We start from the raw sequence: 12,432 nt of genomic DNA, 5'->3' as shown, positions 1-12,432 counted from the left end.
TTCTTGCTACTTTCATGTCTGTTACTTCTAACTTATGAATACGATATCCTGAGTCCACCCAGTTTTCGCTCGCGTAAAGCAAAGTTGATCTGAAAATAGACCGATGTAAAGATAGTTTCGTCTGGGAGCTGACTTCCTTCTTACAGAATACTGCTGATCGCAACTGCACGTTCACTGCATTAGCTTTACTACACCTTGATTCAATCTCACTTACTATGTTACCATCCTGGGAGAACACACAACCAAAATACTTGAAATTATCGACCTGCTCTAGCTTTGTATCACCAATCCGACATTCAATTCTGTTGAATTTCTTACCTACGGACATCAATTTAGTCTTCGAGAGGCTAATTTTCATACCATACTCATTGCACCTATTTTCAAGTTCCAAGATATTAGACTGCAGGCTTTCGGCACAATCTGCCATTAAGACCAAGTCGTCAGCATAGGCCAAACTGCTTACTACATTTCCACCTAACCGAATCCCTCCCTGCCATTTTATACCTTTCAGCAGATGATCCATGTAAACTACGAACAGCAAAGGTGAAAGATTACAGCCTTGTCTAACCCCTGTAAGTACCCTGAACCAAGAACTCATTCTACCGTCTGAACATTGTTTATTTAATTATTTAATTATTTTCGAGGCTTGCAAATAATTTGGAAACCGTGTACATGTGCGTATCCTTCGTGAATGAGGTGAATTTTAGTCTATATGTCGTGTTTGTGCTGTTAAAATGCCGTTTTGTGCGGTTGCAGGCTGTACAAATCATCTCAACAACGGAAAGAATCGTAAGTTGTCCTTTTATAGATTACCAAAAGACCCAATTCTGGACAAATAATGGCTAGAATTTTGTCAAAGGAAAGATGCTTTTAACTCGAAAATCGTACGTATATGCTTGGAACACTTTCTGTCCTCTGATTTTGAACGAAATTGACAATGTGAACTGTTAGGAAAGCTGCTGAACTTGTCTCTGGCACTGTGGTTAAGGCTATATCGTATACGTTTCCTGGGAATGAACATGTAGTACAGTTTATTGAAACTGTTAATGATGGATTTGATGTTCTTAATAAGCGAATCTCTCATCATCCAACCAAAAAGTCCAAAAGTTCGTACGGAACAGGTTTAGAGGAACAGGATGCTATCCTGAATAATATGTTCGACCTGTTTTAATCAGCAAGAGTTATTGGAAAGACTGGCTTATTACCTTTTCAGATAGGTTGTATGGTTTCCATCCGTAGTTTGCAGGAATTATTTCGAAACCTAAAATCTGAAAGATATCAATATCTTCTAGCATCGAAATGTAATCAAGATGTTTTAGAGTCGTATCCTTCTATGATCAGGGGTTCAGGTCGGTTTTATGACCACCCACTGCCCACAACATTTACCCAGAGAATAGAGTCCCTATTAGTGAGCAAACGTGCATATAACAAAACTAAAACTGGAAACTGCAACATGGAAAAGTGTGAAATATTAACTATAGATGTCCTCGGCCGAGTAGACTGTGCTGTTACTAATGGCACCATAGAATCAATCGAAACTAACTTGGAAATTTTTGATTCAGAGTATGATGATTTAATTGTACAGTTGACTCAAATGGTTAAACGACGATGCATCGCCCTTTTTGTACACGTTGTTGTGGTCAAATGTTTTGTGCGAACTCGTTCATTTATTAGAATGAAAGAACTGAATAAAAGCAGAACACTCTAGACATCAGTGAATGAAAGCCGGACTACGGATGCGTATGCTGACGCTGCACGGAAAAAATCAAAGAAGATTAACGAAACTAAGTCCTGAAAGGTAGGCCTAAATTAATAGTAATGCTATTTTTATCATGTATATTTATTATTATTATTATTATTATTATTATTATTATTATTATTATTATTATTATTATTATTATAGATTTTTGTTAGTAATAAAAAGCAATAATGTTAGTGCAGTACTTACCATTTTTCAGGAAAAAAACATGCAGTATTTGATCTTGTGTATTTTATTTAGTCTTCATCAGTTAATGTTATTTCTTGATTGTTAAGCTTTGATTTATTTAATGTGTACGTGTATAGGGTACTTATTTTAAATCCTTTCAAGTAAACGCACACAAACGAAATATAAAAATAATAGTTTTATGCAATATCTTATTGGTTGTCATGTGAAAATATTATATTATAAGGTAGACGTGTTTGTGATAAGTTAGATAGATAAGCGGGGGGGCTCGGCACACTGACTTGCAGTCAGTTACAGCACCCGGCAGACTAGAGTCCGCTGACGTCACACGCTCTTGGCCGGCTGCGCGTGACACGTACCGCCTCTCTTTAGCTACCGTGGGTGGGATGAATGTGCCACCCGCGCTTATTGACGTTATTACTGACAGTCGCTAGGACACTTATCTGCATAGGTAAGTACTCCAATTTGCCGTTTCCCGTTTAGGCCTATCATTTCAGGCATTGCTCTAAACAACACTTGGCTCGATCTCGTGCACATTAAAAATTCTGTCCGCCATATAAAAAAAAATTACGATGCTCCGGTTTGAAGAATGTCATTGAAGCTGTCTATTGCTTCTCTGTTGAAGCCAGTAGCTCGAGCAATGGAGGTACCGGTAGATTTTTTTTTACGCAGATCACATCTTTGTAGCGGATCGTGGAGTGGTCGAACCATAAACGACCAGCCATTCTATTTTAAAATTGGTGCACAATTCTGTTTCATTCGGATAATTGGGAAGTTATTTTTCTTACATCATTTGTTGTCAAGGCGTAAAATATATTCTCTATCTGCAATAAATATAGCACCACGTCTTTTTTTTTTTAACTCAGGAGGCAAAATTGACTTTGGTCCTAGTTTGCTAAAAGTTACAATTTCTGTAGGAGTATCAGTCTTTAATGCCAAACAATGCAACGTGGATCTTGGAACATTGAAATGATTAACAGCTTGTCATACACTTACTTTTTCTTGTTCTCACGCCTGTAAATGCTGCTTTTATATCCTCTTCATTCCAGTATTTTACGGATTCTCTTTAGTGAGGGGCCCGGTTTTGTCCTTGGCATCTCTAACATGCGAGGGATGAAATCTGCACACAAAAACTTTGCGGTTGTAATATGAGACATTTCTGTCCCATAATGCCAACAATGGCCTACGATTATTTTTTAACATTAAAATATTCCCACGCACACTTCTTCTTTGCTCCCAACATACAACTATAAAGCTGTTACTATCCACTGTATAATCGCACAAATTAAATAGCTGTACATTACCTGATCACTTAAAACACAAGCTGAACTCTCCGTCTGAAAAAAGCCTTTAACTCCTCGAAAATTTATACTCTCATCTCACAACTACAGCCCTCAAGTGACTGACGCACGGCGTTCTCAGACAAGACTGCCTAGCATCTGAAACAAAATGGCGGTGCCATAAATTATTCGTGGCATTACAAAAGCTGGAATTGATGTAGGCCCCTATCCCATTTTCCAACTACACTTGTGTTACCTTCCCATTATTATTATTATTATTATTATTATTATTATTATTATTATTATTATTATTATTATTATTATTATTATTATTGTTGTTGTTGTTGTTGTTGTTGTTGTTGTTGTTCTTCTGTGGCTCAGGCGTCAGCGCGCCAGCCTTTCACGCTGGGTTCCGTGGTTTAAATCCCGGTCACTCCATGTGAGATTTGTGCTAGACAAAGCGGTGGCTGGACAGGTTTTTCTGCGGGTACTTCGGTTCTTCCTGTCACCTTTCATTCCAGCAACACTCTCCAATATCGTTTCATTTCCTCTGTCGGTCATTAATCATTGCCCGAGAGGAGTGTGACAAGATTCGCCGCTAGATGGGGGCTTCATTTCATTCTTGACCCGGTCGAATGACTGGAAAAGGGCTGTAGATTTTCAACAATATTATCATCATCATCATCATCATCATCATCATCATCATAGAGCGGAGTGGCCGCTCTTGTTTACGCACTACGGCTACGGAGTCATGCTCTGCATTCGTAAACGTCTGAGTTCGAACCTGCACCGTCGGCCGTCCTGAGAATCCTTTTCTTTGTTTTCTGGTTGTCACGTACAAGCAAATGCCGGAATGGTTCTTATTTATAGGCCACAGACGATTGCTTCCTCCTCCTTATCCAGTTGCATTCACAATTATTCGTTTCATCTTCATTAAGCTCCTCAAATAGGGGGTGTGTCAGGAAGGGCATCCAGTCGTACAACACACCATATAAATTCATCACCTCATTCCCTACTCCGTATCAAGAAACGGGACGAAGAGTTAGACATGCAATATTATTATTATTATTATTATTATTATTATTATTATTATTATTATTATTATTATTATTATTATATGACTCACTGAGAATTTTAATTCCCAACCATTTAATTCATAAATGGTAGTCTACACTTTATTTAGATAACATATGAAACTGCCTTCGCATGAAAAGTGAACACACTGCCGTGAATTATGAAACACTTCAATTCCTTGAAAGCTCAGGACGATACGTGTTTGTGGAGCTAATACTGTATTTGAGTAGGCTACTGGTTGAAGTCCGATATCAACATGGCCTTTACTTGTGTGTCGTCTTTATATTGAATTAGTCGTTTCGCAGCAAACGATTAGGGGAAAGGACTGGAACGGACTGGATTTACAAAAAAGAATAAGATCCAAAGCCTGTATTTTATTTTGAATACACGATTGTTGTTCAACAAATAGTTCACTTTGAAGACTCTGAGAAGACAGTGTAGGTTGGAAAAAATAGATGAGTTTTGTTTTAACATTTTAGTGCTGTGTAAAACTGCACAATTAACTGATCATAAAATTCGGAGAGAGTGGATTCTCCGGTTTTAAACTCTTCTTCCCGTCGCGCCATTACTTGGGTAGCGCCTTCGAATGTGATAAAACGCCTTTCTTCTTTGCTGACGCATCCCACTTCTGAAGAGCCTGACGTATGACTTCCGATAAGCCTCAGCAGTTAAGAGACATACCATAGGAACCAGTCAGCCTCACTTCTGCCTACGTTCTTACCTCAGAACATGTCGAGTTAGACCTGCACGTTTTTCATGGTTCGTAAGCATTAATGAATCAGTGAAACTTCTCGAAAAATAAGTGCATTAATTGAACTACAGTAAGATATTAACTCACTTAATGCTGCCGAGGTTGTTGCTTCATGTAACGGACTTGAGTCATCGTGGCAAGCAATTCGTGTACTTGGGCTACAAGGGGACTGTTTGGGTTGGATCGAACAGATTTCAATGGAACTTGAGTGTATGATCATATTGCTTATGGTATCCTAAATTTAATTATTTGTGATAATAATTTTCCCATAAAATCAACAGTAGTGTTATAATAAATTACTGAAAAATAGCTGGGCACCCCGGAGAACTTAGCTGATGATGACGTAGAAGGACTTTGCATATGCTCTGAGGAAATATACCGATGGTCTTCTTTTCAAGTCACGTAGAAGAGTTTATAATGAAAATGAGATTTTGCCAACACGAATAGAATTTCACGTTATACAAACTTCTTTTACTTACACTTAATGAACTATTGACTCCTCTCCGTCGGTTGTCGGTCATCTACCACAGCTGCTGGGGTAGTAACATTCAACTCTTGAAATGTTGGGGCCGTAACAGGGTTCAGAGGAAGGCATAACTACGTCAAATGATAGGCAAAAATATACTTACTTAAATTTATTGAACTGAAAAGGAAGGAATGCCAAACAAAAATGAAGTTAAAGAAAATAAATGTGTAACTCACTTGAAGAAAATAACTTTCAGGTTATGTGGAATTAATTACATGCAAGCGGATCATCAAGAAATAAATACAATATGTTAATCTCTCTCCCACACATAAATTCTACAACTACAGGTCTTTCTAACTACGTTTGTCTCCTTAATAAACTATTAACGAACTAAATAAAAAGTCAAACCAAAAATGAAATGGCGTATGGCTTTTAGTGCCGGGAGTGTCCGAGGACATGTTCGGCTCGCCAGATGCAGGTCTTTTGATTTGACACCCGTAGGTGACCTGCGCGTCGTGATGATGATGAAATGATGATGAAGACGACACATACACCCAGCCCCCGTGCCAGCGAAATTAACCAATTAAGGTTAAAATTCCCGACCCTGCCGGGAATCGAACCCGGCACCTCTGTGACCAAAGGCCAGCACGCTAACCATTTAGCCATGGAGCCGGACAAAAACCAAAAATAAAATGAACTCACACATGCGGAGAGAATACCAGGTGTATGCATAAGTGTTTTCCGGTTTCACTAAGAGATTGCACCAGCGAACTGTATTTAGCGTATGAATTTGACACATACGTACGTCAGTTTGTTCGTCTGGCATTAATCTACCAACACACACAAGTTGAGTCCGCCAAGCACTAGTGTCCGTGTTGTTTCGTTCAGTGATTATGTCGACGTTTGTGTCTGAAAAAGAACATTTGCGGCACGTATTGCTTTTCTTATTTAATTAAACGAAAAAGGCTGTGGATAGTCATCGTTTGCTGGTGGAAACATATGGTGAACACGCTCTATCGATTAGAACATGTGAGACATGGTTTCGACAAATTAAACGTGCTGATTTCAATGTGAAAGGCAGTGCGCGCTCTGGTAGAACACAAAAGTGCGCAGACGAGCAATTGCACAATTGCGTCACAAGAAACAATCAGCAGACGTTTTCGAGCAATGGGGAAGATCAGTAAACTCGGTAAATGGGTCCCACACGATCTGAATTAATGGCAAATGGAAAATCGCAAAGTCACTTGTAAAATGCTGCTTCAATGCCACGAAAGAAAATCATTTCTGTACCGAATTGTGACGGGTGACGAAAAATGGATTTAGTTTGAAAAACACGAAGCGGAGAAGCTTTTGGGTGTCACCTAGCGAAGCCGGTCCTCCAACACCAAGGCCAAATCGCTTCGGCAAGACCATGTTTTGTGTCTGGTGATACCAGAGTGGTATTGTGTATTATGAACTCTTGAAGCGCGGCGAAGCCGTTAATGCACAACGCTATCGCCAACAAATGATTCATTTAAATCACCGGACGACCGGACGACATGGCAAAGTGATTTGTAAAACGACAATGTGCCGTGTCACGCAGCAAAACCAGTGAAGGGTACCTTGAAATCGCATGGATGGGACAACCTTCCGCACCCGCCGTACTGCCCCGACCTGGCGCCATCTATCACCTCTTCGCATCAATGGGGTACGCACTCGCAGAGCAGCACTTCAGCAATTTCGAGAAAGTTGGAAAATGGCTCGAGGAATGTTTTACCGCAAAAGACAAGCAGTTTTTCTGGCATGGTATTCATAACTTACCTGAAAGATGGGCGAAGTGTGTAGAAGCCGATGGCCAATATTTTGAATAAACAAAAAAGGAATTTCCCTTGAAAACTACGTGTTTTCTTTACCACAAAAACAGGCAGAAACTTACGCATACACCTGGTAAAACTAATCAGCAACATCTGATGAATCGAACCCGCGTGTGCCATGTCCAAGCAATCAAATAAATGTCAATAGCAATACACAACCTATGATCAAAAAGAAACAGTCACATTTGATAATGTCTGAAATAGCTGAAACATATTTTTTAAATATTTAATTGAAATGTGGGGGCGGTTTGTTTATTATATATTTCCTTAGCTTCACTTTGTCCCTTCTGAACATGGTAAGCAAAATAATTTCTTGATCATTTATTGGTTCCTTCTGAACGTATTTCTTGATAATGTGTATTTGAGCATTGGTTTTATAGTAACTTAACCTTCCCTCAGGCGTGGCTGATCAGATTGATAGAGCTCGAATTGCTCTGTCGATTGTCTGTCAACAATCGAGTGCATCGGCTCCTTCTCCCTAATGGCTTCCTCCCCCTCCTTTCTCTCCATTGTCATGAGGTGTTCCCGTTACATTTCAATAATACCTTTATTTGGTTATATACACAGCATGGCGAGTAATACAACACTGATTTAGACTGTAGAATGTATTAATTTTCCTTTGGAGTAGTTTGAACATTCTTTTATATTCAAAGATAAAATAGATGCATCACGCCCGAATGTTGGTCTTTTCATATTTTAGGTGAGTAAATTTCATCATGGCAGACTGCAGGAAGCGGTATAATTCCCTCGACCCACAGCATGCTGTAGAAATCCAGAAACTGCAGTTCGAAGAGGAGAACAACGAAATGGAAAAGGATTTCTGTAATGAAGAAGATACAGATGGCGATGATGAAGTTGAAATTTTTCAGGAAGAGTCGGAAACTGAGGAAGGAAACAGCAAAGGTGATGAGGAATTATGTGAGGGAAGTGATAGTTACTTCGTAGAACGGGTTAAAGAGACAAAATGGAATAAAGTTCCTTAATCACAAAGAGTACGTTACAGGAGCCACACTATTATTCGGTAATTGCCTGGAGCAATACGCGCTGCAAAAGCAGCGAGAACGCCTTTGGAGTGCTGGAGTTGACTCATAGATGATGACATGTTCAATCTTCTTGTTCAGTACACAAACCAGTATATAGAGAAAATTAAAGATCCGTTTCAGCGTGACAGGGACACAAAACCAATAGATATTATTGAACTTAAAAGCCTTCATCGGACTATTGTCCTTAGCTGGAGTTAACAAAAGTAATTGACAAAGCTTGGAAGATCTACGGGGAAGTGATGGGGATGGTATTGAAAAATTTCACCTTGTAATGAACATAAATCATTTCAGATGTATCATGTGGTGTCTCCGGTTTGATAACCTTGAAACTCGCGAAGAAAGGAGAAATTTAGACAAGATTACAGCGATTCGCGAAATTTTTTCTATGTTTGTACAGAACTGTCAAGAATAGAGTTCTTTGAGACAATATGTTACAGTATACGAGAAGGTGGAAGGATTCCGTGGAAAAATGTAGCTTTCGGCAATGCATATCAAGCAAGCCAAACAAATATGGCTTTAAGATCTATGGCCTTGTTGATTCTCAGGTGTATTACATTTATAATTTGTAAATATACACCGGGTTGCAACCTGAAGGGTTATTCCGAGTGAGCAACAAACCATTGGATGTTGTTCTGAGACTCTGTGAACCAATTTAGCAGTCCGGTCGCAATGTAACGACAAATAACTGGTTTGCCAGCGTTCAATTGATAGAAGAGTTACGAAGAAATAATCTTTCATTTATAGGGACCGTCCGAAAGAAAAAAAACGAGAGATTCCTCTCGTGTTCATTACCAGTAAAGGACGAGCTGTCAAGAGTTCACTTTTTGGCTTCAATAAGGGCTGTACTTTGGTATCGTATGTTCCTGCCCAAGGGAAGTACGTGGTGCTGACATAAAGCTTGCACGAGGATGACTCAATAGACGTTGATACAGGACATTAACAGAAACCTTCTTTTGCCACATTTTGAAATGGTACCAAAGGTGGTGTAGACACTGCTGACAAGTTGTGCGCATCTTACGATGTTGCAGGAAATGTGCGCCGATGGCCTATGGTTGTATTCTTTGATATGATCAATATGAGTGGAATCAATGCACAAGTAATCACCTTTGGCAACAACGAACAGATTATTCGAAGGAGAATGTTCCTGAAACAATTATCCCATGCATTAGTTTTGCCTCATTTGGCTCGCAGATGTTTGAACACCTCAGGAATTCGTAGGGATCTTCAGGAGAGACTAAAACGTTATAGACCAACACAAGAAGAAGACGAAGAAAGCAGAGATCTCTGCATCACGGGGACTGGGAGTATGTGTCGCCTTCATCAACATTTCATCCTCATCACGGCGCGCAGGTCGGCTTCGGGAGTCAAATTGAAAGACCTGTACATGGCGAGCTGAAGTCCTCGGACACATCCCGGCACTAAAAGCCATACGCCATTTCATGTTACTGGTCCAACGTAACTGGAGATTAGTTTGGTTCGATTAAGGATCCATTCGATGGCTGAATGGTATCCTGTGCTGGTGTTTATAATCGGTGGATAACCTTAATTGAATGTAAATTTGGAGTTCAGCTATGAAAACCAGATTTTCCACCCACAGTCTTTGATTTGAAATCTGAGTTTCCAATTTTGAAGTTTTCGCGTTATCTTAATATTAAACACAAATGGAAAACATTCACGACACTCAAGGCTCAGTATTACTGTAATTCTATGTCCACCCGGTAATTGATGTTACTAAGTTAACTAGTGATCTCAACACACGTTCTAATGAATGAAAAACGTAATCATTCCATACTCTAAGTTCGTTTGACCTAAACCAGAAAAACTGAGAATCGGAAACACATCCTAGGCCACAACCACCAAGCGGCAACTCAAATAAGCAATACATTTTATTCATGCCAAATCTTAAACGTAACAGACAACCTAATTAGTGGTTCCCTGAACTCACTGGAGCTTACAGTGTGGGGTGCGATATCTCCTACAGTAACATGCTAACACCAACATGAAGTTAAAACAAAACGAAATATTGCTAAATGCAACCAAACCCGTTATCACTGCGACGAATACACTGTTCAGTTACATGAAGCCAATTAACAAGCTACTTTTCAAGCTCTTTACAAGAAGGTATTATATGGACGTAACATGACAGATCTACCGTCTCACTCGGAATCTATATTTAAACACTGACATCATCTGCAGTTAAGATGGGCCATCGTTCACCCACAAAAAAGGGCATTTCTTCGTTGATAAATTATCTCTGTATTTCATAAATACCTCGCGTTACAGAGACATCATTCGCACATCCTGTCCCGAAATTTCATGCATCATAATTATTACTGAAGGGTTCTCTCCAACACAACTTGCCCAAACCTTCGTCATCACACTTACAGGGGGCATCTTCTAGCACATCCTGCTTTACAGTTTTCTCATCACCATCATCATTTAGGGGGTATCCTTCCTCAAAGTATCTCAGAGCTCGTATTTCCTATAAACAAGTGATTACATAGTACCAAAATTCTCCAACAAAAACTTTGCACTGACTAACTTAAATCTAGACCTTATGAAAATGATATAGATCTTATTTTTGCAACACGCGCTGTTCCATAACAAAGCTGCATATAAAATCCCATCATTAAGTCTTCAAAATTCATATTTCTTGACATCGTGAAATACTTATCGAACATGATTACGAGCAATATTATTGCAATCCTGATTATTATTTTCATAAGTGATATTTTATTGTTATTATTACTATTATATTATTGTATCACTTTACACAGCACAAATAAGATGCGTAAATTTACCATGACTCTTAATTTCAGTATATAGCAATGCACTTAATTAGCACGAAACGTGGACATAGAGGACCTGAACCGATTTACACATGGAAAAAGTACTCACAAAATTTCCACGCGAAGGTTGAAACCGACATTTATAGACTAGCACACGCAAAATGACGCCGAATCTCGCTATTCTCACACAATCTATCTGCAATATATGCATTGAAAGACACAAACCTTTAGTTGCAGATTATTGGGAAGTTTCCACTGGCCACACCCCTGCCAGCGGCCTCGATATAGCTAAAGTCAAGAATCTTAGGACCGATGACCTCGATGTTAAGCCGCTTTAAACAATAAGCATCATGATGCTTATGACTGTGATCTCTTTCCTCGAGATCTTAGCCATGATTAGTCGTACGTATTACTACTTGAATACACACAGCGTTTACACAAATATCTCGTTGTGATAGACACTTCAACCTCTTATTTTAATGTAAACACTGCACATAATATAAGTTTCGCGACCGATAATAATTTACTGGCACAACACGCCCGGAACGAGACTAACAGATCTACTCCCGTCTGACCATACACCATGTTCCCTATCTCGCGACTGTAGGAAATGTTGCCTCTCTTCTCACCTCCCTAACTGCCAAAATCATATATGATAGTTCCCAGATAGCAAACCTCTTTCTCTTTTTTTTAGCCTGACACACTGTAATATTTATCTCCTCCTGCAGAAGGTCGCAAGGCTCTTACACAATGTTAATATTACAGCAATAAGATGTCGATAAACTGTTATTCGTACTAAGGTATCACTTTAACAAACTCGATACTTACAGAAGTTCTGAATGTTCCGACTTCCCATATGACAAAATCCATCACGTCAGACCCGCGAATTATACAAGTGCACACCGCTGCTAACAAAATCACGTGTGGATTCGATCTAGTTGACCGATCCAGAAACAATGAAGGCCTAAGGGGGTGGGATACATAATTCTAGGTAACGCCAACCACAGTTTCAACTTGTTGCACAATAGTATGTCATTTTCCATACCGCTCAGATTTTTAAAAAGATTTCGGGCTCCTTGAATTTCTTAAATGTTTATCTTTGCAATGGTGATAGTCTTAAATTTCGTCCCCTCCTTCATGGATACGTATTTGCTAAAGTTACATTTCCCGCGACCTGATAATGCAATCAAGGCACGCGCTAGTCATCCCCTGGCGTTTGACCGATGAAGCT

At 39.4% G+C, this 12,432-nt stretch overlaps 1 protein-coding gene and 1 pseudogene across 1 annotated transcript in view; both read left to right on the top strand.

The window, feature by feature from the left end:
- The window catches only part of LOC136864403 (MOXD1 homolog 2), a 795,728-nt gene that overhangs the window by 194,653 nt on the left and 588,643 nt on the right, over positions 1-12,432 (top strand). The gene's annotated exons all lie outside the window — the stretch shown is intronic.
- Positions 6,221-9,302, top strand: LOC136864876 (piggyBac transposable element-derived protein 4-like; annotated as a pseudogene).

The sequence above is a fragment of the Anabrus simplex genome, chromosome 2 (genome assembly GCF_040414725.1).
Source record: "Anabrus simplex isolate iqAnaSimp1 chromosome 2, ASM4041472v1, whole genome shotgun sequence".
Lineage (NCBI taxonomy): Eukaryota > Metazoa > Arthropoda > Insecta > Orthoptera > Tettigoniidae > Anabrus > Anabrus simplex.
Note: the sequence above shows the minus strand (reverse complement) of the source record. Positions and strands in the feature narration are given on the sequence as shown.